The 24,522-nt window shown below is 38.4% G+C and overlaps 1 protein-coding gene across 25 annotated transcripts in view; it reads right to left on the reverse strand.

Moving 5' to 3' along the window:
• The window catches only part of ZBTB20 (zinc finger and BTB domain containing 20), a 770,585-nt gene that overhangs the window by 340,917 nt on the left and 405,146 nt on the right, over positions 1-24,522 (reverse strand). For 23 of the 25 annotated variants that reach the window (XM_046659181.1, XM_046659174.1, XM_046659190.1 and 20 more), the window contains one exon: positions 12,877-12,924. The exons of 1 other annotated variant lie outside the window; for it this stretch is intronic. The gene's annotated coding sequence lies outside the window, so the exon portion shown is untranslated. Of the gene's footprint in view, positions 1-12,876; positions 12,925-13,421; positions 13,503-24,522 lie in introns of all 25 variants that reach the window. One more of the 25 variants, XM_046659188.1, reaches the window with a different exon arrangement.

Here is a 24,522-nt window from a genome sequence, read left to right on the forward strand (position 1 = left end):
ACAGACTACCCAGCTGCCACACACAACTATAAGTGAGAAATAAATACAGTCATAAGCCCCTGAAATTTGGGGGTTGTTTGTTATGCCGCATTATCACAGCAAAAACTGATATACAAACAACTATTAATGCTATCTATGGTGGCACGTTTTCTACTCTTTCTGATTTATGCATCATACATATCATATATTCATAAATATTTTTCACATATATTAAAAGAGGTTGTCAGTTGAAAGTTCATAAGTGCAGAAGCTTTATAGTCAGATATGTATGTGGTTCTCCTATTTTACTGAACAAAGCATTTGGGATCTTATTAAAATGCATATTCTTTTCAGTAGGTCTGGGTGGGACTTCAGAGTCTATGTTTCAAACAAGTTCCCAGGTGATGCTGACACTAATCCTACTGCACGCTGAGGAACAAAGGCACAGGGGACAGACGATGGTAGCCACGTGGGCACAGTGGGCTGAACTGAGGCAAACTCGAAAAGAAAGGTGAAGGGAACCACAGCCTCCGATGATGCGACTAGCTGGGCGTGGCAGGAAACAGTCACAGACAGGCAAGACCATCTGGAACAAAGCAACTAACAAGGCAGATACTTTTGATTAAAATTTTTATCTTTATTTGATGATAAAACAATTCAGATAAGAGGCAGAAGACTCAAAGTAAATGGGCCCTGCGAACAAATCAAATGACAGCCCTCATGCTAAGGGTGAATATATATGCCCAGTCACGCACCTACACCCGCCCGCTAATGACTAGTACCAGAGTCTCCCAGAAACAGAGTTAAAGTGGCGTCCCAGTACATTCTACATGAACCTCTGAACTGGGAAACTCGTGACTTTGCAGCACTGTCACATGGAAAAACCTTACACAGAAGTTCACTTTCTGAAATGGAGCTTTCTAAACAGCAAGCTTACCTTTGTCTATTTTCTCTTCCTAATACTTCATTTATTCTTCACTAAAAGCCATTAAACTAGTCGTCTTAGTTGGCTCAAGCTGCCATATTAAAATACCACAGATTGGGTAGTTTGAGCAACAGAAATTTATTTCTCACAGTTCTGGATGGGAAGAAGTGCAAGATCAAGGTGCCAGTGTGGTTGGGTTCTGGTGAGGCCCTCCTTCCGGCTTGCAGGTGGCTGCCCTCTCACTGTGTCCTCACATGTGGAGAGAGAGAAAGCTCTGCTCGCTCTTCCTCTTCTCATAAGGACACTAATCCCATCGTGGGGGCTCCACCCTCATGACCCCACCAAAACCTAGCTACCTCTCAAAGGCTCCACCTGCTAACACCATCGCATTGGGGTTAGGGCTTCTACGTATGAATTTTGGGGGGTACACAAACATTCAGTCTGTAATACTTCTCAAACTTTTTCATGTCGTGGGACACATAGAAAAGGGTAATACTTGTCCTGATTACTGGGATAAACTGGGAGGGATCTGGAGCTTTAGAGGAGGATCTGCTAGGTTGGCTATGACTAACCCGTGGGGCTCCAGCTGCCAGTAGGCCTCCCTGAGGGGATCAATAACCATCTCACATAGTTTGGCAAACTACACACTGGACACAACCACAAACTCTTCAGAACGCAAAGAGCATCCACCATGATAATCACTGTCTCTGACTCTAATTTTGGATCATTCACAGTTGAGCTGTTATTTTCTGGAGAACACCAGTGTGGTTAGGGATTTCCTAGGAAGTTGATCAATAACCACTACAGAAAAGATGAGGATATTTAGAAAACTATGCTGGAAGGCATGGTACAAATTCCAAATAAGTCCACTTTGGAAAACAGCAGATCAGATAGTTGACCTTGCTTAAAGACAACAGCTCTAAATACTTACAATTTTATAGTTCTCCAGGTGTCACAAGGAACGCTAAGAAAGTAAATGGCAATCACCATTTCTTCCCGAAACAGGATCCTTCCCCCCGCCCCCAAATCAGTAATTATCAATGGTTTATCTTCCTAGAATAAAAACTGAAAAAATTTTCTAAAAGTAGGGAAGAAAATCTTTTTTCTTTTCCCCAGAGGAATACAGCGAACACGCAACATCAGGTCGTTTTGTACACGTGGGGTCAAAATAGACTACTTTGAAAATTAAAGTGCCTTTTCCTGGAGTATATTCCTGATTCTTCACCTTCTTCAGTCTAGACTGGGACATCGGTTAAGAAGGAGGAGGTTTGTGGTGTTAGGGTGACCATCTTGGTTCCCATTCCCTGGAAATAACCTTAAAATATCCATGTCTTGCATACTGAGATGCAGAAAGAGAGTTTCAAACTTTCCATCTCATTGTTATTTGTGTTCTGGAGTCTCATTAATCTCTTTCGCAGGATGGAGGCTCTTCCCTGGTGCTGATTATAGACAGAGTGGATCCTATATTTCTGTCTAGAAAACCCGCACCACCAAGACTTCACCATATCTCATTCCAGATTGGCTTCACATAATCACAGCAATAAATATCCCAAAATGAGAGTCATTCAAAAACCTGTCGAATTTAACCAGATACTTCAAACGGTTTGTGGTTGGTGTAGGAATTATGGTGCCAGTATCTACCACTATTCCTACCGTATGACTGAAGCTCTCCACCTGTTTTTCTCCACCTTGATGTACAAAAAGATGGTATTTAGATTCTAACACATGCCCATGGGTTTACCTAGAGGTCTTTGCAATTTCTGAAGTACAAACTAAAACACTACCCATTTTCTCCCACTTAATAAAGCATATTAGACAACACAAGTGTATGAGTGTTATTTTATCTTAGAAACAATCTTGTGTTCATTTTACTTTAATTTTTAAAAGAGTAAATCATATATATATACTTCATAAATTTATTATTCATAAAAAATTTGTTGTAACACGTCACACTCGATTGAAACATACCAGTATTTCTTATTACTGGCAATAAAAGTCATTGGTATAGTATATGCATTTATTCACTCATCCAACAAACATTAATTGAACACCTATTATGTGTCAGGGCAGTGCTAGATACAAGAGACCACAGATGAATAAAGCAATGTCTCTTCTTCTGTTAGTCTATTGATGTGAGCAATTGGGCTTCTATCTAGCTTTGGTAAACAGGCTATGAATGGGCAGAAATTCACTGGGGGTAGTACACGTGGAGAAGAAGATGCCATGAATTAACTGATTAAAACAAATAAACAAACAAAAAATCTGAGTACCTGATCATTTTGGGTTCCCTCCAAAGAAGAGTCTGAGACAAGGACTTGGGTGCAGGTAGTAATTTGGAAGGTGATCTCAGAAGGCAGGAGTGAAGGAATGGCAAGAGTGAGTCAGTGAGGAGGAAAAGACAATAAGTCGTCCGTGTCAAAGAGGTCAACAGTGTGGCAACTGGAACGCAATTCTACCAGGATCTCTGACTTGTACATAATGCCTCTAGAAGTGTCAGAAAGCAATAGAGGCTGGAACATTTTTTCTCCAGCTCTATTCCTCCTTTGATTGACTGTTGCCCTCCCTAGGGCATTAAGCTGCCAACTCTCCTTCCCCAATCCAATGTAGATTTATTGAGCTCTCTCAGTTCTTGGCAAAGGTCCGGGGGCAGAATGCAGAGAAGCACTCTTGAGGTGGGCCTCTGGGCTAATGCTGAACTGCTTCAGATGCAGCTGAAATCAGGGGTGATCTGAGGGACAGTGACAGAGTGCCAGACACATCTGCTAGAGTGACCTATCAAGACTTGGCGAGGGGGGCATAACACACTGTGCAACCTGATCTAGCAGCCCCTAAAGGACTGTCTGGAGTAGGGTTAGACTGACATCTTACTAAATTATACTCTGCATAAAGTGTCTCTGACTTCTGCAGGAAGTCAAGCTTTAGGACAGTAAATCCTGACACTGTCCAGCTAAAAAAACAGAAAAATGTCGACTTGCTAACCTGCTTACCTGACTCTGGCTATGATGTCAAGATTGGACTCTTAGCAGGTCTTAGGAAAATCCTGACGTTCGTTCACCAATTACCCTCTGGAAGTTGATAGGTATCGATCTCCCTGTGTTTCAGGGAAGAAATCTTTGAACTGCTTTAGCGAGTTTTTCCAAAAATGGTGACGCACCTTTGCCTCATTTTGTCATAACTGAGCCTACTGAAAAATTTCCTGACATTCTGAACTCATGGCAATAATATCTGTGTTGTTGTCTTTGGTTTGTACTGTTTTGTTTTGTATTAAAGTAGAGGAAAAATGGGAAAGGTTAAGGATTGCACCTAAATGTATTAAGCTTGAAGGCCTTCAACATAAATGAGAAGATTTATAGAAAGTTATTAGGACCTTTCAGCTTCTATAAACATTTCGTTACTGCTGACAATACCCACTTTAGTTAACCCTGCCCGAGCAGTTCCTGTGTTGCTGTAAGGTTGAAGGTGAGTTTATTTTGCAATTCACCAAGCAGCGTAGGAGTTTTCTGGAGAATTTTGGTTTGGGAGCCCAGAGCACAAGGTAAAACAATAGATACTTTTATGGTTACAGGAGAAGAATTGATAAACCCCTCATTCTTCTATTATAATATATAAAGGAAAGGACTGTATTCCTAATCCCTAGGAAATGTGGCGGGTAGATGACGGTCCCTTATATGAACATATGTGGCTTCCCTTTGACATTGAGTGGGCAAGTCTTTAAAAAAAGTTCTGAAAAATAAAAAAGTGCCCCAGGGACCATTTAGGCTCTGTCAGTGAGTTCCATCCTGAGACATCCAATCTAGTTGCGCAGAAACCAAATGTCAATATTTACAAAGCTCTTCCCATCTTATATCCCACTTCCTTTTTCGTTTATGCTTTTTCTTCCCCTTTTCCTGCCTCCCTATGCCCTAGATCCACAACTTCACTCTTGATCCCATTTGCTCTCATTTCCCCCACCCCATCAGTCAGTCTGCAATCTGTTCATCCCCAAATAGGCTTCAGTGATGGAAAAGAAAGGGCTCAAACAGCCATCGTCCAACACAGGGAACAGCAGAGGGTGATGGACGGTGACTGGGACAAGGCCAGAGGATGCAGGGGGCTCAACACTCTGAGGCTCTTAACCCACCGCATGATTGGGCTTCAGCAAGCTTGATGGCTGTATCAAGCTTCGTGATTTCAGAGCTTTCATGGGCTGACAAGGACTTGCTAATTTCAAACTTTCTAACCAATTACAATCACAAAAAGCTCAGGACAATAATCAGAGAGCAAAATGAAACTGCTGGAGTGAAGCAGCCCTCCTCAGGGTTCAGTGTTGCGGCTCTGCCAGGCAATGTGCAGCTGGGACTCTGCTTCAGTAAGTAAATAAAAATACATTATAAAATACAAACATGCACCATGGACCCCTCTCGCTGTCTTGTTTCCAGGAGTGGGCTATGTCAGAACCCTGTCCTGCATTTAGCCCATTAATTTCTGATGGTGTTAATTAAAAACTTTTGAGGCTGGTTTGAATGGAAAATACCTCAAACAGTGTTTCCTTTATTGAAACACCAAGTTCCAAGTCTTGGATTATTAGGTTAAGCTCTGTCAGCAGTGAGACCGACATAAATGTTTTTCCTACCATCTGCTTTGATGATGATAATAATAATAATAATAATAATAAATAAATGAAAAGGAAGAAGAGAAACTGTTGAGGTTGAAACTCTCTTATTTCAACCTGATCTTTTTAAGGACTAAATTGAAAATCCAGGTCCCTGAATGTAGAACATATGATTTTTAAAAAATCTTTTTTCAAATTCTTACAGAACATTCAAATAACCCAATGTTCCAGGACCTGAATTTTTTATATTTGAAAATGGGGAAAGCTGCTTAAAATAAGTGAATCAGCTGCTAAGTGATTTCTCTCTGTCTCTTCCCCTACTCTTTCTCGAAAGGCTGAGAAAATGCTTAAAATGGTATATGCAATTGATATGTGCTGCTTAAGAAGCTTAATATAATTACGGAGGACTCAGACTTTCGATTTAAAAATAAGATGGGCTGGAGCAATAGAAACTCTGAGTTGTGAGTATTCATCCCGCATGGGGTGTGGGAAATGTTTCCAAACTTTTAATCCACTGAACAAGGTAAGGAGTGCAAAGTAGTTATTCACAGATTTCTCTCTCCTCCTGGAAACCTAGGGAAACCCGGGAAATCCAGGGAGCAATGTAAGGGGATAGTGTGACAGACGCGGTGCAGGCAGCAAGCAAATAAAAAATCCATCTCTGCCATCCAAGGCTTTTGTGAAGTACTAAGGAAACCACCAAAACATTCTGATTGGTTTCTAAGACTTTTCTCCAATTTTATTTTTTAATCATTCTTCCCTTGTACAGGGGGCTAAAGCCTTGGTAACCCAGTCTGAGAGGCCCCATGAATGTCATCTCACAGATGCCCTTTTCTCATTTGTGTTTTCATAGACCCAACTTTCTCTACCATTTTCTGTCTCCTAACCTGTTTATTCACACTGTCTGCAACATGATCTGAGTCCTTGAAAGACCTCAAGACTTTCCTTTTCAACTCCAAGGTCTTCATCACTCTTATTCTTGTTTTGATTTACATATCTCTAAAGAGGATGAAGTTCTTCATAAAGGCTAAGCATTTTGGCGAATCGCTTCTCCTTCCCTCCCTACCAGCAGGCTGCATTGGCCTTACCCTCTTGGAACAGTGCAGAATTGGCCTCCTAGCTTGATGTGACATGATAGGAATCCTTTAACAACAACAACAACAAGGACAACAACAATAACCGAAAACTCTCACGTTACAGCACACGAGGAGAATATGTAGAGAAATAGAGCTACAACTCCAAGAGAGAAACAGGCTTGAGCAAACCATGACATGCGTGTAATTGTTCACAAAATTTATGGATTTTCCCCCGAGTAAACTGATAGGTAATATTGTCTACAAAGGACAAGTAAATGTAAATTAACAGACACGTAGCAAATGAGTGCATTTGAGGATGAATTCCAGCTGAAATGATTTTTTTTCCTAGAGACTAAGTTTTTGTTAAACTTAATCCTTACTCTCTTCCCTCTCCAGCAGCAGAAACATCTGGTCGGTTTTAGATTCCCCTTGGATTTCCAACTTCAAAGAGAATTATAAAGAATAACAAATTCATGTACCGGCACTAAAAAAAATTAGAGCAGCAGGAGAGAATGGTAAAATTGTCCTTATTTGACTGCTAGTGACAGGCACTACAGGCAGAACTATAAGGAAGACAAAGGCAAGATCACCGTATGACAACCCAGGGTTCCTGGAAGGGACTGAATCTTTGGCTACATGCGAATATGCATGGGGCCCTTAGCAACCTATACGGAGATTGTTCCCTGCTTAAGTGAAAAAAATAAATAAAAAAGTAAAAGGAGTTAGAAGGTATAAAAAATAAATGGGTTCCCATTTATCCGTTGCATAGTAACATCAACAAAAGTTTGTTGAAAGAATGACCTTGGAGACAATCTTAAAAATTCATTTAGCTTCCGGGTTTTTTATTTGATCTGCAGAAAACTGTTGAGTTCTGATTCTAAGGGATGGATGAGCCATCCCAGCAGTAACTCAGGCTCCAAAAAATCCACTAGACCTATCATGTCCTCATGAAAGATTAGACCTTCGAGGGTCTCAAAAGTTGTCTGTGTCTTCCTTGCTCTGAATCCTTATTATCAAGGGATAGCCAGCATCAAAGTCCTCCAGGAGTGGAGGAATAGGGTTTGAATGAACTGTTGATGTTTGTAGTTGTGCCAAGTTGTGCTTGACATCACTTTATAGAACTGAATTTATCTTTCTCCTCTGTCATTTTCTTAGCAAAACTGAAATACGTTTCTTGGAGTGCAGTTCTTCACGTAAGCAAACATTAGAAAATGAGAATAGTTAGAGAAAGTACAATTTTGCCACTGTAATTACCTCTTACAACCTTCCCTCCTTCCTGTTTTATGCGCAATGTGTACAGCAACAACAATAAAAAAGACAGGATTAACCAATCAACTTGTTTGTGGACAAAGAGAGAGGAAGAGTTAAGGGCTAAAATGTCTTTAAATAATTAATTATAAAAGTCTTTAAACTTAGTATTCAGAGGTTACAGATCCTCACACCACAAATACATTAGGTTGATTCACAGTGTGGCCATCAAAAACCCAGAAAGCAAATTACTTTTGACCAAAAAGTATACATCAACAGCATGCTAAGAATATTTCATGGAGTAGGACACAACAAACAGAACTAATCCTCTCGGGAGCCTAGCATGGTTTACTAATGGACAATCCACAAAAGAGAAGACCATCTCCAAAGTATGTTCTTTATACCATAGGCTTTGAGTAATCTCTAGAGAAGTGGGAAAAATGAAGACTTCTCCTCAGCACTTCCAGTCTAAAAGGACTGAGCTAGCTGCAAAATCATTTCTTTGAATATCTTTGCCTTGAGGGGGGTTTTCGTCCTTCCCTCACCACTCCAGGTGAGGCAGAATCACCAAAGTTATGTCAGAAAGGGAATCTCATCATTCCCATCCTTCTGGTAAATGTGTGTGATGGTGTGTTACATGTCCAATAGTTTATCCAGAAAATATGCCAACTTCATGAAACGTGGATCTGATGATATGAGCAAACAGTTTTTTTTTTTCCTTTGCAATTATCTTTGTCTTTAGATTTAAAATGAAAATCCTGGCTTGATGGAAGTATTTACAAAGGATTCCCTGCCCTATATAAGCAGAATCATCCAACCATGATTCTGAACTTAGCTAGGGGGAAGGAGGCAGAGGATATGGAATACTACTTTACTCCAAGAAATGTTGTTTTATAGCCTGAGCACACACAGGTCACAAAGGTAACAACGACTGAACAAACACCAGACCCAAAGGCCAAGCATAAGGAAATGCCACACACACATACCAAGAAGCAAACGCTATCATTAATAATAATAATTATTGTTATAGCTGTTCTCCTGATGAGGCATTGATGGTTCACTTGGGTGTAATGTATAATACATTAGCTGGAAAAAACATGGGTAAACGCACTCTTCTCTTTAAAAGGCAGTTTATATTCTAGGGTTATATGACATGAGTTACATAATCCAATACCGCATGTAAGAAAAGGATGCAGGAAGAACTGAAGACTTATGTCTTCATTTCAGTTGTTGTGTTGTTAATATCAATCTTAAAATAATGATGAAAAGGTGAGCTGTTTTAAAATAGGGCTATTATGGGTTATGGTAAAATATCATTGCAGCTTAAAATAGTACAGTGGCTAGCTTCTACCTATCTTTGCTTGGAAGACCTGCCTCAGTCCCAAGCCATCAGATCCATTCTTGGCTTCTTGAGGACATCTTAATGACGGTAACACCACGTCAGGGTAAAGGAGAAACAGGAATGATCAGAAGACTGAGGGGAAGCGAAAACGAAATGGAAAGCAAAAAAGAGTGTATTGTTTACACCATCCAGTCCGGCAAATTTTACAGATGCTTTCTGTTTGCTTGGGATAGTTTATTGCTTATGTTATATTTCTCTTCTTTCTTTTTTTTTCCATGTGCTTTCCTCTACCAACTTTGGCTGAAAATATTTTGTATGTGTCCATACTGTAAACCCTCATATTTTTCTAGAGATTTAGTGTGGTGGAGAAGCTTTTTTTTCTTCCCCAAGGGTTAGGCACATCAATATTCTAGCTACTCACTTTCGAGGCCAATGGAAAATGTGCTCCTAAGATTAAATAGACCTGAGTAACACATAAATTCAGTTTATACTGATGCAGTATGTTACACAGTTACTCACATCCTGAATTTCTGATGAGTGGAATACACCTGTTGCATAACACACTGCTAGTGAACAGTCACTGACCTGGAATTTAAAGTCAGAGAGGCAGGGCAAAACTCCGAGTCTAGTTCTCTAAGGAGAGCCTGATGTGCACAGAGCATTCCTCATCTGTGGAGCTCTGTGAGTAAATGATCTAGTCTAGCTGTGGAAAGCCGAGTCATAGAGGGTTCTTTAAGCATTCTCAGAACAAACTAGAGCAATACATACAGGTACACAGGGAGCACTCTTTGTTCTGCAATGCACCATCTCCCTCCAATCCTGCTTCCCCAAACATAGTCCTTTTTTAAAAAAATTCTTCAGACTATTAATATATAATTCCTTCCTTTTCAGACTTCCTAAGTGCCCCCTTAGGAAGAAACCTTCTGTTTCTGCCAATAAACCTTAAAAAACTATATACTTTTAAATCCAGTGTTAGATTTGATTTAAGTAGGTTCACCATATTTATCCAGTATGGGTTGGCCAGCCACACTGGACTTCTAAGTCATCAGAGGAGTGTTTTCTTCTCACCTCAGAATCAGAATTGTATATAACACAGCATATATCCAATAATGAGTATAATTAATGCTACATAGGTCTGGCATAGAAATTATCATCCTAAATTTGAGTCACATAAAATAAGTGCGAAAAAAAAAAAGTTCATCCAAGAAACCTAGCCAAAGCTGTGAACTCTCTCTAGCCAACCAAATGGCCCTATGGCTTACAGATGTACCTGAGAATATTATGAAACACACTGATGAGCTTTTATGATCAATTGTTGCATTTTAGAAAATATGATGGCAGTATACTCAGAAGAAAAATAATCCTGTAAACAATGATCAAAACTATTTATCTGAATGTTTTTAACATTATTATGTAAAAAAGTCCTGATGGGCCTGAAATGTTGATGGACTAAATGCTATGATGTCTGAGATCTGCTTCAAAATAACATGGCACTAGCACCAGAAAATGACAGGCCACGAGTTAATCATTGTACAAGGTGGGTGTTGGGTATATAGGAGTTCACTGTAATAATCTGTCTGCATTCACGTCTTTGAAAGTTTTCATAATTAAAAATTTAAAAATATATACTTATTTGAATTTTATTCATTTACTTATTTATTGATTGATTCATTTAGTCTTTATATGCAAGATATTGTGGAAATGTAAAAAGTGAAAAACCGAATCAAAAACCAACGTTCCTCTTGGATATTTAGGTTATATAAGCTATTCCTCGTCAGGAAAAGTATATATTTATTTAAAATGATGTTTCTAAGGACTGTGTAATTACATGTAGAATTTTCAGGTTAAATTTTGAAAGCAGGCCACAAAATTATATACAAAGTATGATTACAGCATGTTTAAAAAAATATATCCCCAGGGGAAGATGAAAGTAAGGAAATATATCAAATGGTTATTAATGATTGGATTTAAATTATAGAAATAATTACTTTAATTTTTCTTCATTTTACTCCTATGTGTGTTTCCAAATTATTTTTAATGAGCATGTATCATTTTAAAATGAAAATAAATATTTATTCATTAGTGGATAAGATGTGCTCTCCTTTCCCAAGGAGCTTTTCATTTGCTCAAACAGAGAAACTGCAAACACACAGCATTGCCCTGATAGTTTAAATCTTCATACCTGGAAGGGAAATACACCCACAGGAAAAGAAACGTCAATACAGATTTTATCTGATCATAGAAACATAAAGAGTTTCTCTGTGTTGGATAGAAATAGGGGAGGAACTGGCTTCTTTGCAAGCCAGAAAGAGTGTGAAATTCAGGCCGTTTTGTGATGAGACCATTTTGCAATGAATGCAAAGGGAGCGACAAATGAAAGTTACCAAATAAGCCGGTCCCTTGAGGTCCTGACGCTCACGCTGATATGAGTTTCCTTTTGGGCAGCATAACAAGCAAAGCATGGGAGTGCGAGTGGGGAGGGAGGGGAAGTTACAATCTTAAAGGCTTGTGGCCTTCACTGGCGAGATGGATTTGTTCAGAGAGACAGAGATAGATGTGGAACAGAATTAGAAACAAAAATACAGTGACAACTATGGATTATGTGCAACGGCTATGGAAAGTCCCTGTTTGAAAGCTATCTTTATTACTCCAAGAGATCATTTTCCTCATTTTATGCACATTCATATAAAGTGAAGTCAAGAGTGTAACTTTTAAAGGTTTGGATGAGTATGATGTTCATGACTAAATAGGCCTGGCTAGAGTCAGGCAGAATATCGTCAAATGCCAGGCAAGTCCCACTTCACTCCTCCTCCCTCTTGGGTATAGTCGCCAGTGCATTTCAATGCAGGCCAACCTCTAGCAAAGTCAGCTCTTTCTGGCTCTGTCTGACTTGATGAATCTCTACCATATACCCTCAGTTCTGACCCGCACTGTCCTCCCAGCCACTGAAATCTCGAGTTCTAGAAGACCACAATACCAACCTTTTTGAAACTTTACAAATTTTCACTAAAAGACACATAGATCTTAAAGTGCCAAACCAGGCTCACCTGCAATCCCGGTCTTGGTACTCTTACTTAACTGTTAAAGGGGGAGTGGCTATATTCATGTTCCTAAAGGGCATTTTCCCTTCTGTTTGTGGGTGTACACAGAGCAATCATGTCTGATTTTAAGATTGATCCAAATGAAGCAAATGCCTTTCAAATTTGCAGCATGTCACAGAATATAATAGGTAGTTCAATGCATCACAAAACGTATGTGGAGAGTTTTGTGTTTGTTTGCTTAATGCCGAAACATCTAATATTCTACACTGGAAACATCAGTGCCCAACTTCACCATATCACCCTCTCTGTTCACTCAGGAGTCTCCTTTGGAAATATATCTCTCCCTCTTGGAGAGTCTTCCAAACAAGTCCTTTGAATACTTCCACCCCTATGTAGCAAAATCTTTGTAAAATATTCATCAAAATCAGTGATAATATGTTCTTGGGATCACGATTTTTATCATTCTAAATGATGGCATTTCAAATGAACAAATAGGATATGAAAGATGTACCCTTCACCAACATCAAAATATGTTCTGATCAAATTTAGTACTTGAGGTGGTGGACTCATCACGCCTTCCAGTCTAATTCTTTCTAAGGTTTGGAGAAATATACTTGACTTCTTTGCAGCTCAATATTTTGGACAGCCATTTAGAGACAACGAAACCTACTTACCAGACAGTAACGTCGTGAGGAATATCCAGTTAGTGATGATGAAACTTTCTGAAATGAAGAGAGCACAGTAAACATGAGGTATTTAACGAATGTACGACAACATGGCATTCATAGAAAATAACTCATTGACTTCTCACTTTGGGACACTGACTTGGTGATATTATATAAAAAGCAAAGGATCTTTCCCTTTGGGAATGAAAATACAACTGTGCACTGAGAAAGTGGCTCTTGTAACTGCCTGCTTGTTTAACTTCACAAGCTCTAACCAGTTGTGAATGACTTGCTGCCCATGTCTGCAATTCGCTGTAACTTGTGTTGAGAAAGTTATGTTTTATGGTTAATTATCCATGGTCTGTTTAAAAAAATAAATCAAACCATTGTGAACCACCAGGATTTGCAGCTCCATTTGAACTTTACTGTACTTTTGATTACACATTTTGTAAATAAAAACTAACTGGTTTCTCCTTGTTTTTGGTTGTTTGTTACTTGTGTTCTGGATATAAATATTGTGGCAATGGTGGGGGAACAAGCAATGGATTATTTACCCCTGGTTTCATGAGTTGTGAGTTACTGGCCTTATCCTCCTTCATGAGTATAAATAAATGTATAGTATTATATTCCAAGTCCTGTAAGACAAATGGAATGAGTGAAAGGAAACCTTTTAAAACCAAAAACTTTTATCCTAAGACACAGAGCAACAAAACAAACCCCAAATTAACATTTAAAATGCTTCTATTGTGGAGCAACAAAATCCCCAAATATTATACAATCTGCATGTTAAAAATTGCTTGCCTAACGAGCAGCAGTCTATCAATAAATCCACATGCTTGTCTTTTCACTGCTTTTATAATTTAGAAGCCATAGGTGGTTTTCCCAGAGATCATCTCCCACCCCCAATATCATCACCAGAACGAAAATAGCAAGTATAACTAACTTACGCCAAAAGTGATTTAGAACGATCAGGAATCATTGATGCTAAAAATAGTAAAATACTATATAAAAGAAGAACTCTATGTAAAATCTGTCTATAGTCATCATCCTAGGACCTACATAAGTAAAAAAAAGTCTAAAAAACAATTTCCAGGGATCATGAGAAGAGTCGAGATTCAAAGGACCCCATGACAGAGTGCAAGAGGAGTATATCTGAGACCCAGGATTCTAACAAGTACCTAACACATTTGCATATGAAACTTAATGAGGATCACCAAAGTAGCTTGCCAAAAATTATGTTTTCTAAATGAGCCAATGGTCTATGCAGCACTGACCATTAAAAAGGACCTCTAGGAAAGCTATAAAATAGCCTTCTGCAATTTGCAACTTTTATAAAGACAAAGATTTTCTTGTAAAATGGGATGCTCTGTCCATTGCTGAAGCTTGAAGAACGCTGTAGCCCATTTCATCTTACCCCTTTATTACTCGCATGGCTTACTGCTTACCTGTATAAGCACTATGTGGGAATGGCCACAGCAGCTCACCAAAACATGGTAAAATATTTATGAAGCAGCTACTATGTGCCAGGCACAACTAGAGTGTTTCTGCTTGAGAAGGTAAGTCAGTGACTGAGGTTCTTGTTGCAGCATTTAAAAATATCTATTACTACTGCCAACAGCAATGAAAAGCTGGGTTGAAAGAGTTGTAAAGGACTTCTGAAAAATTGGAAAATGTTTAAAACTCTCCCTAGCTTCTTGCATGCCCTGGAAATAGAAGGTTTAGGCCCGCCAGCCTTTCCTAAGCCTGGATCCCATATTGCAGAAGAAAAATTAGCAGTCTATATGTTTCCAGGGCCGTGGTTACAACTGAAAATGAGGGCTGAACAGAATCAGCTGGCATCTATTGGGCAGTGAAAGGTCAATTCTGCCCTAAGTACGGTTCAGAGAGTGCAGAAACCCACTGAGATGAAAATGGAAGTTATTTTGAAACTGAGGCAGGAAAAAATTTCAAAGATGCTTACTCAAGGATGTTTTTGGTCTATTTCTTTTATAACTGGATCCTCTAACTATTTTTGAAAACAAAGAAAATGTTCTTCTATAGACTTCTAAGTTTTCTTTTAAATCCAGGCAACCCAATTGAAAATCAGGCTACCTTAAATGACTTCCTGTATACAGAACTACACACCAAAAATAAGTGCTTAGTTACAGATAATCAATCACGTCAAAATTACATTATAAAGAATATATTTTACATGGCGCAGATTTCATTTTGATCATCAGGTACGTACACACAAAATTGCATATTGTAATCCAAACGCAGCTATAACCCGTGTAGGGGATACTTAGAAAAAAATATATGTGTAAATGTTAATTCCCACTTAAAGACTAGAATATTCTGACAAATTTTCACTAGTTTTCGACAAACAAATCTACCTGAACTATAGATTCTTCTAAGGGAAAAAAAGCTGAAAGGAGATGTATTTATAAAATACTTTAAAAATATATATTAGCTTAGCCATTACTCATATTAAGCAACAAAAGTTGTCTCCACATGTTCATAAATATGGAGACATGATAATCCCAATGATCATGATCCTTCAGTTGTTGCAACAGAAGGCCTCACATTTGGGTGATGAAACCTGAAAACCACACAAAACTCTTCTGGATTTTTATCTTTATGCACTAAGTTTTTCCATACAAAAGGAATCCTAAATACAACAGCTAACACACAAGAGAAAGTTAAACAATTAGGAAATAGCCTAAATTCTTTTTTAAAGTAAAGGAAAACTCACCTCTCACCTTCAGCAAACTCAAATGAACCAATTTCATATGGCCTTACCACCCAGAAGTAAAATACGACCTAAAGGAATGAGACTGATCCCAAATACAAGGAGATGAAGTGAGTCAACCTATCTTACTCACATCCATCCTCTCTCCTGCCCATTTTCACCTTTTCCGATTGCATTAAGAGCAGTCAGAACTACCACCGCCTCTACTCCTCACACACCCTAGCAGATGCCAGCAATGCCTGGTGCTGTGCTCTTCATCATTTTGTATCCATATTATAACCATTTGATAAGCAGAAACTGAAAAGGAAGAACAAAACAAACCCCAAACGCCTTCCAAGCTCCCTCATCAGACAACTGCCTGTTCCTGGATGTTCCCAGAGGACATCAGTCAGTTAAGTGAACCAAAATATTATAACGGAGAAGGAAAACTGATAAACCTCATACAAATCTCACTGTGTTCCCATTTGAGCTGGGAAGGGAGTCACTCCAATGAAAAAGCAGGGGGTGTGGGAAATGAGAAGAGCTACAAAGAGAGAAAGAGAAAAAAAAAAAAACTTTCAGTATACATTTGAGACTTAAAGGCAGGACAATGAATCCAAAGGTGTTTCAGCGAGTAGCGTGACAAAAAGCTCTAAATGAGAATTCCAGAATCCACAGGTTCTTAAACGGAACTGTTATTTAGGGGGTGAATTCCGTAGGGAGTTTGAATTAAGTGTCTCTCCTGTAGCATCTAGATGTTATAAGACTTTGGGATTTGAATGTACTTTGTTAGGAGAAAAAAACATTAGAGCTTTATACAGCTCCCAAAGTAAAAACCAACAGAAAGACAGGGTTTATGTAACTGGCTTTTTACATAAATATTACATCAGGATACATTTCAAATGAAAACACACACACATAGCCGTCTTCCTTATCCTCCTTCTATTTTAAAATTCATTTCATACTTTAAATGTTGTTGATTTTTCAAAAATAAGTAAAAACCAAGTCAGCATTAAACACCTCAGAATAATTTTAGTCTTATATTACCTGGAAAATTCACCACATCATGGAGAGTCACAAAATCCTGTTTTAAAGCCAGTTAAGGCACTGACAATTATGGGATGTTTTGCTGCAGCCTAGGGCAACTAGAAATGGCCATGGATGTTAACTAACTCCCTTCTCAACAGTCTGAGAAAAGGGAAAAAAAACTGTAAGTTTCCCCATCTGTTATTTCCTTTTTTTTTTCTTTTTGGCTGTGGAAAAGTAAAATTATGCAAGAGCTTTTGAATGTAAAGGCTGTGTGTGCTTTTTCCCTTTTTGTCTCTGTGTACCGGTTATGTGATGTTGCGTAACTGAGTACAGAGTAGGCGGGTAGCGTTTACTATTGATTTACACTATGCCATCTAATGAATTCAGAACACTGAAAAGAAAGGAGCGGGAGGGGAGGGAGGAAAAAGGAGAAAAAGAGGAACAGGGCAAGGAAAAAGGAGGAACGGTGGTGGGGTGGTGGGGGGAGAAGAGCTCATTTAGAGAAACAATTCAACGCCTCAAGTGGTTTCATTCTTATTCCCTCTAGCTCTGACTTTTGGTTATTGTTCAGGTCTCAGAAAAATGGTCTGGAGCTAGTGACCCCAATACTCCAATCTTATTTCTAATGGGGATTACTGGCAGGTGAATGTCTGAAAGTACTAATGTGTCAAATTACTTGAAAGCAATTCCACTAAACTGTCAGACTTCTCCATATGCACCTATCTATCATTCTCTCTATGCATTTGCGAATCTGTGTCTGTGATAGCCAATGCTATGGTCCAACCAGTTTACCTAGGCACAAATATTATTTGAAAGACACACAGGGATATCATCAGGGCAAAGAGAAATGTGTTCTATTCTACCCACCTCCTTTAAAAATGCATAAAGAATACATTTAGAAATCTTTAAATAGGACACTATCTTACTTTGAAAGAAGATATGCCACAAATTATTTGGCTAAATAGAACAGCCCTACACATGATAACGTAAGAGAAATGGGCAAAATGAAGAAAGACTCTAAACTGATAAACAATACTTGCAAAAGAAATTTAAATAACTGTAATTTCTTATGCTATCCTTATGGAGACCACTTAAAATTTAACTCTTCATCTGGATGATTATAGACATTTCCAGTCCTCTGAGGCTGCTAAGTGCTTCCATGCCTTACAACGAGTTCCCAAAGCTTAGGCCAGAAAGTAAGGGTGAGGTTAATTCTGCTGCTAGTTACAGGACTTTCTTGTACCTGAGGGCCCTCCTATGGCTGAGAACATCCACCAAGGTGAGAAAGAAATAGAAGTTCTATCAGCAGCCAGCTAAAGAACAAGGCAGGGAGCTTGTTTCCTTCCTGAATGTGGGGTTGTAAATGGTGACTGGGAAAAATCACATGAGGTCATGCAAAAGAAAGAACAAGAGTTTGTGGTTTCATTTCTGATCATCCAATGATCTTCTCTATTCACTCATTTGAGCTTAGAAAATATTCAACAGATGCTGATTCCATCCATTCGTCAGGGTTGTTTTAAAGACCGATGGCCATGTGCACATGGTTGTATGCTGAGCACCTAGCACGGTGCTTGGCACATTCTCTATCCTCAGCAAATTTGTTGAAAGAGTAAATTAATTACGGCGGAAACATTTCTGTCGGGAAAGTACACTAGAAAAGCCTCAGAAAAACATATTCCAATGATTTGCGGGAAACCTTAGGCTGTATTACTCTATCATTTATCTGCAGACACAAAATAATGATGTAGAGGAAGTGTCAGACAGTTATTTGGGGGTCAGTTGACTTCAGTTCCATTTTATTAGAAAAAAGCTTAACAAAAATTATAATACTGATAGGATCAGCAAAGTTTTGTGTTCATTTCCACCGGCCCTTTTGGACTATTTTTCATTTCAGCCTTGGGCACAGAAAAGTCCATTTTAATTTCCATGGACACATCCTAAAGAAAAAGTCATGGAATAGCAACATAATTCATCTTTTAAAAAATACTGAGAAGAATGTAGCCATTTAGTAATGGGAGAGAATATAACTTTTTGTTGAAGGGCAAGGCAGGTTGAGTTTTGATTAGGTTATGCAAATTTAAACTAATAGAAGGGCAACCAAGAATGTACTCATTTCCATTTTCTTGGTTAAACAGGAGTTTTATGAGAAAAAAATTTCTGGATTAGAAAGTCAGAAATGCCATCCTTCAGTTAATTGGAGAATGAGACCTTTGGCGAAAGAGTTGCAAGTATAATCTCTCAAAAATTCCAGTTGAAGATTCAACTAAAAGCGCATTTTGTAGCCATAGTACTTTTGACAAAGTGGGGCTACCATCTTGTTAACTCAGCTAGGACTAAGCAGGTACACTTCAGTCAAAACCTTCAAAAACTTTTGTTTGTTTTTTTTTAAGCTGGTCATTAGTATAATCTAATCATTTTCAGCAACTTCCTTCAATAAGCATCCTGGTGGTATGTCAATAAGACCATCCTATGTGCTATTTCATTTCATGGATACTTAAAAGCAGATGAGAACTTGTCTGGCCCCCTCCTTTTGTATATGAAGATTCTGGAGCCTGGAAGAGAATGTTCTCAGGAGTATATATTTTGAGACAGACCTGGGAATAGCATCTAAAGCTCACAGTCATTTCTCCACAGCATAGGATAAGTCAAAGTTGTATAAGATGAATCTTATTTTAAATGCCATAGAGAAAGATTTCAAAAGATTCTTTTGTAAGATAGGGAATCCTTATGTTATACAAAAATATTCACCTCAAAGCTATCTGATACTTAATTTTTTATCTTTCATCTGAGTCTTCTCTTCCTCCTCTTTTCCCTCTTTGGACTTTAGGAGAGACTCACTTTTTACTCTCTTTCTAGCTCATTTATACCCATTCTTGACCTCTAATTCTTCCCTTTCTCTCATTTTTCATCTGTTTCTCCAACTTTTATTGATTACTCTTCCTCTTAAAAATCATTGTTTTGTTAATGTGCTTTGAGATCCTCAGAAATCATAAAGGAAGGAAAAATTTAAATTTAGTATTATGCAACAAATAGGGCTTTAGTATACACTTTAAAAAAATTGCAAGAAGATACTGATGACATACTGATGACTGACAGACTTTGCCAAAGAATATTACAGCTGTCTAGACCCCCGCATTGTCTGTAAGGAGCTGGGCCTCGTGGAACAGGAATCTCATGAAAGAAAATGAAGTTCAGAATCTCCAAACCACTCATTTTCCACTACGGCAGGTCACCTTTCTTTTCCCTTTTCTTTCTTTCCATTCCACAGATACAACCATTTTGAGGCTGACTACGGTACAGCAGGAGGAGATCCAGAGAAATCCTACTGGCTTCATGTGGCTTAATGATACTGGCCAAACTCCCTCAATTCCAAAAAAAGTCAGAAAGAGTTGCATGCTAAAATTGCAGTTACACAGAAAGTGAAGTCTCAGGAAGTTAAAAGAAACTCGGACATGAGAAACAGGTCTCTGGATAACAGGGAAAGAGCTGCCAGAATCATTGTAATTAAGATTGTGTCATTGTTTCCATTATAAACCTTAACTCTTACGGGGTTTACATTTCAGCTAAAATCATCAGCTCTAGGCTGAAACGCAGCTCCAAATATCTTAGAGTGGGAGGTATTTTTTTTCCTCCCTATTCCTTAAAAAAGAAAACATACAGCAACTCTTCAGCAATTTCAGTGACATTTGAATTCTGATCATTCAATTTTCCCTAAAAAGAGTAGGTGCTAATTAAGAGTCCTAATCGACAGCGACCTAAAGTGGACAACATCCACCGTGGAATGACGGACATTCACTTGGTATATGAATGGGCAATAAAAGGATGTCCTATTATTTTAAAAGGCTTAATGTACATTAATTGGATGGATATTTCATTCCACTTTATTGATGTGAACAGGATTTCAGCAACACTTTGTTGAAAAGTCTCCCACTCCTGTTTGATCACTAGAAAACATTACAGTTATAGAAGCCAAAAATTCATGATGGTTTCCTTAGGTCTCTTTCTTCATAAGCCCATTCTCTGGATGGGTATTAGATACTAATTTTTTAAACCTCTTTCTCCTATTTCTCTAGCATTGGCTATGATTTCTAATGGCTACAGTATGTCGTTGTACCACAGTGGTGAGAGGCAGAGGAGGAGGAAATCACAGACTTACATCAAAATTAATAGGCCAGAAGGAAAAGAGCATTTCTTTAGTACATATTATGTGCCACACATTTCATTAATATTATTCCATTTGATACAAACCTGCTGTGAAGTAAGTGAGATTGGTGTAAGTTTCATAGATTAGCAACCTAGTTACAGAGCTGTTAGCTAACCTGCTTAAGCACACAGAGCTAATTAAAAATGTATGCAGGTGAGCATCAGGCTCTGTTTGACTCCCAGGCCCATATGTACTGTAATGCATCACAAAACCAAGAGCAGAACATGAAGCCATCTAACCAAAAAGAATTCTCCATGCCAATGACGAGAGCCACCACATGCTGCAAGTGGGAGTTGGGAAGGGTAAAGGACTTCCTAAAAAGAAACAGGTTCTGACTTTGCTCTTGGCTCTGATAAACGCCTGTTTTCCAAATGCGTATTTGGAAGATGTTCTTTGTCGTAGGTAAGGAAATGCACAATCTCCTAGGAACATTTAAATCAGACCAGATATTTGAGCGTTTATAAAAATTCTTTTAAAGATTTATACTAGATAAAAGTTTAAAAAATATGATACATAGAAAATTGGATGATTAATACAACATTAACAATTCAATATGTCTGTGTGTATGCGTGTGTGTATATGTGTGCATATACAATTTTTTTCTCCTTGCCAAAATTTCTGGTAATTGCTACAAAGTACTTGACAAAAGCTGAATAGTAAATATGTTAAGCCAGGAGAAAAGGAAAGAAACAAAGAACAAGAAAAGGAGTGTGCGTGTGTGTGTGTGTACATAACTTCTCTCAGAATTTTAATCCTAACATATTTCTTAAGCTAGATAGGTCATAACGCTTTGAGTCTAGATTGTGTGTGTGTGATGTACTATTCTCAAGACCACTGGGACACTTTTTTAAAATATATTTTTAAAATCATAATGTGACAAAGAACTTACCACAAAGTAATAGTAGCCAAACAGCTTTGAAAGAAAGAATTAACAGTTCCTAAAGCAGCTCTAATTTCTAATCTAATCAACTTTTAATGAGGCCTTATTGCTTTCTCCTTCCCTCCTTTTCTTCCTCAAGTTTAAACTTGATTGGGAGCAGGAAGAAACACTAACTTCTGGTTTAGAAGAAGCACAAAAGAGGAGAGAACTAGAACATCTTGCTGGCCTTCTTTTCTCATCCTTATAAGGAAAAGCAAGAGTAAACTACACAACAGAAAAAGCAACCACAACAACAATGACTTTGGCAGTCTTATGGTAGTAGGCAAAAGCAGGATTTGCATCTGCACAATTTCAAGGGCTTTCTTCAAATTTTAGCTTCTCTGGACTTTCTTACAACAAAGCTGAAGGAGAGATGTGATCTGTTTGGGGGAATAGATGAGATTTGGGGGGAAAGAGGAGAAACTCCTTATTTTCAAATAGTATTTAAACACATGGCCAAGATATAACTTGCAACACTAGAAAAAATTACACAGTTAACTCAAACCTACTAAAAATAACTCACAATACCCTCTTCGCTAAAACAAAACAAAATAAAGCAAAAACTCATGACCAATTATTTTGACTGGTGAAAACAGTGACATGAAAGTAACAGATGGAAGCCCAGTTTTACTCACACAACACACTAAACACAATTGCAAGCGTCCCCACAAAAATAACTTAACAATGGTGACTTTGCCTTGGGGCTTCAAAATATCTCCTTTAGGTGGCTTTCCCTGAGGACTTCAGAGGGCTTCTGAAAAGTAATGTAGAATGAAACCAACTCATCTGTCCACACCCAGAAACTGGAAAGAGCTGCCAATCATAGTCTGCAAACAAAGGGGATTTTGTCACCTTTGTCAAGTCCTTTCTCAGGACTGGAATAGGTGTTCTTTTCCTACGTATTATTTTTTGTTGTCTGGTAGTATTTTCAGAAAAGGTGACATATTTGTACTCTTAAAAACACCACACCACAGCACATCTAAAAACTTTCATAAATCAAATAATTAAAAGTAATAAATCTTCTGCTAATTGCTTCTCAAAGTTGAAAGAGAGGTTATTTTCTTACCTTATACCGTGCCTTCTGATCTGACAGTGTCATTCAATCAATAATTTCAATGTCAGATACTTATTTTCAATTCTTTTATTACAAAGACTTGAAGCAATAATGAAATGGTGCTGATCTGCTTGCTTTCACTCTATATAACATCTATATTTATATGCTTTGCTTCTATTTGGATCTATATTTATCTGCTTTATCTGCCTACAGTGCATCTGTTTCTCATACACACAGACATATATTTATATATATACACACATACTGTATATGTATAGGTTATATATAAACACACATACCCACAAAAAAATGTATGAATGTATGCTAGTGTGCTTTGTCAACAAGCATGCAGGTGCATAAATACTCAGACCCATGACAAACACACACAGAACACAAAAGCATGTGTAAACATACTTGCACAGGGAAAAGCACATCTCAACAATAGGCTCATCTAGATACGTGGCTGTTGGACTCTGAGACTTGCACACTGTTGAGTGACAGCCATAGCCTACTCTGGGAGGCAGAAAAATCTAAAGGCAAAACCATATAACTAAATAGAGATCAGGCATTCTAACTTACTCATTTTAAAGATGAGGAAACTGAGACACTGAGAGGCTAAGAGCAAAGATTTTACAGCTTCCCTGTGGCAGAGCTGGGAGTAGAACGTAGGTTTCTGCATTCTCGACACACTTTCCACTATGCTGGATTGAAATGATGACAACATTTTTCTCAAACTCAATATCATCTTTTAATTTCCCCTCTTTCCTATTTTTCCCTTTCCTTGCTGCGTGAAGTGTAAACAACTAACGTTCACTGAGGGTCAAGCACTGTTCCTTATGTTTTAAATGTGCTATCTCATTTAAGCTGCGCAATATCTCTGTAAAGAAGGTATTATTACTGATGTCCATTTTACAGACAAAAAATTCTGAGGCTTGGTGAGTGAAGGAACTCACCCACAGCTGCACAGCTAGCAAGCAAAACAGCGGTGCTCCCCTGATTCTCCAAGGTCCCTGTTTTTCCCACTACATCTTGATGTCTTCCTTAATACACAACTGAATGTCCCATGACCCCCACCACCACAACGTAACCATCACATAAATCTAAGAACTGGTCTGTTTCAGGATACAGAACAAGTCTAAGGCAGAGGTTCTCTCAAACCGGAGGGAAAAAAACGATGGGCAGTGGGACAGGTCTTAACATCCCTGGTACACAAACATCCATCAAAAAATGCAAAGCCAGTACCCCAAATCGATATTTTGCTCCCACACACGTGTTAAGAATAAATTCAGAAAAGAAACTATGTCTACATATGGCAAGGCAATTTTATACAAATTTCCTCAGATAGTAACCAGTCGTGAGCTATCCCAACACACAGGAGTTTTACACTTTGTTCCACTTACACAGAACCCAGCACTGGGAGACGCCATGTGGATTTGTGAAACTCCCTGGGGCACACTGCATCCACAAGCCAAGCAACAGAGATCGCACTGATCCATACATGCAGCTCTTCATCTGTGCATATTGATAATTACTCTTTATTTGTGAATTAAATCCAAGTTATAAAAACAAGTTTCAGACATTTGTCACAAACAGGATGCATTTTACTTAACTCTTTCAGAACACCATCTAGCTACTGTCTACAGGAAACGGGAGCTATCATACGATAGGGTCTGATGTAATGGAAAGATTACGGCCGAGAGAGAGAGAGAGAGAGAGAGAGAGAGAGAGAGAGAGAGAGAGAG

Source organism: Equus quagga, chromosome 4 (assembly GCF_021613505.1).
Source record: "Equus quagga isolate Etosha38 chromosome 4, UCLA_HA_Equagga_1.0, whole genome shotgun sequence".
Taxonomy (NCBI): Eukaryota; Metazoa; Chordata; class Mammalia; order Perissodactyla; family Equidae; genus Equus; species Equus quagga.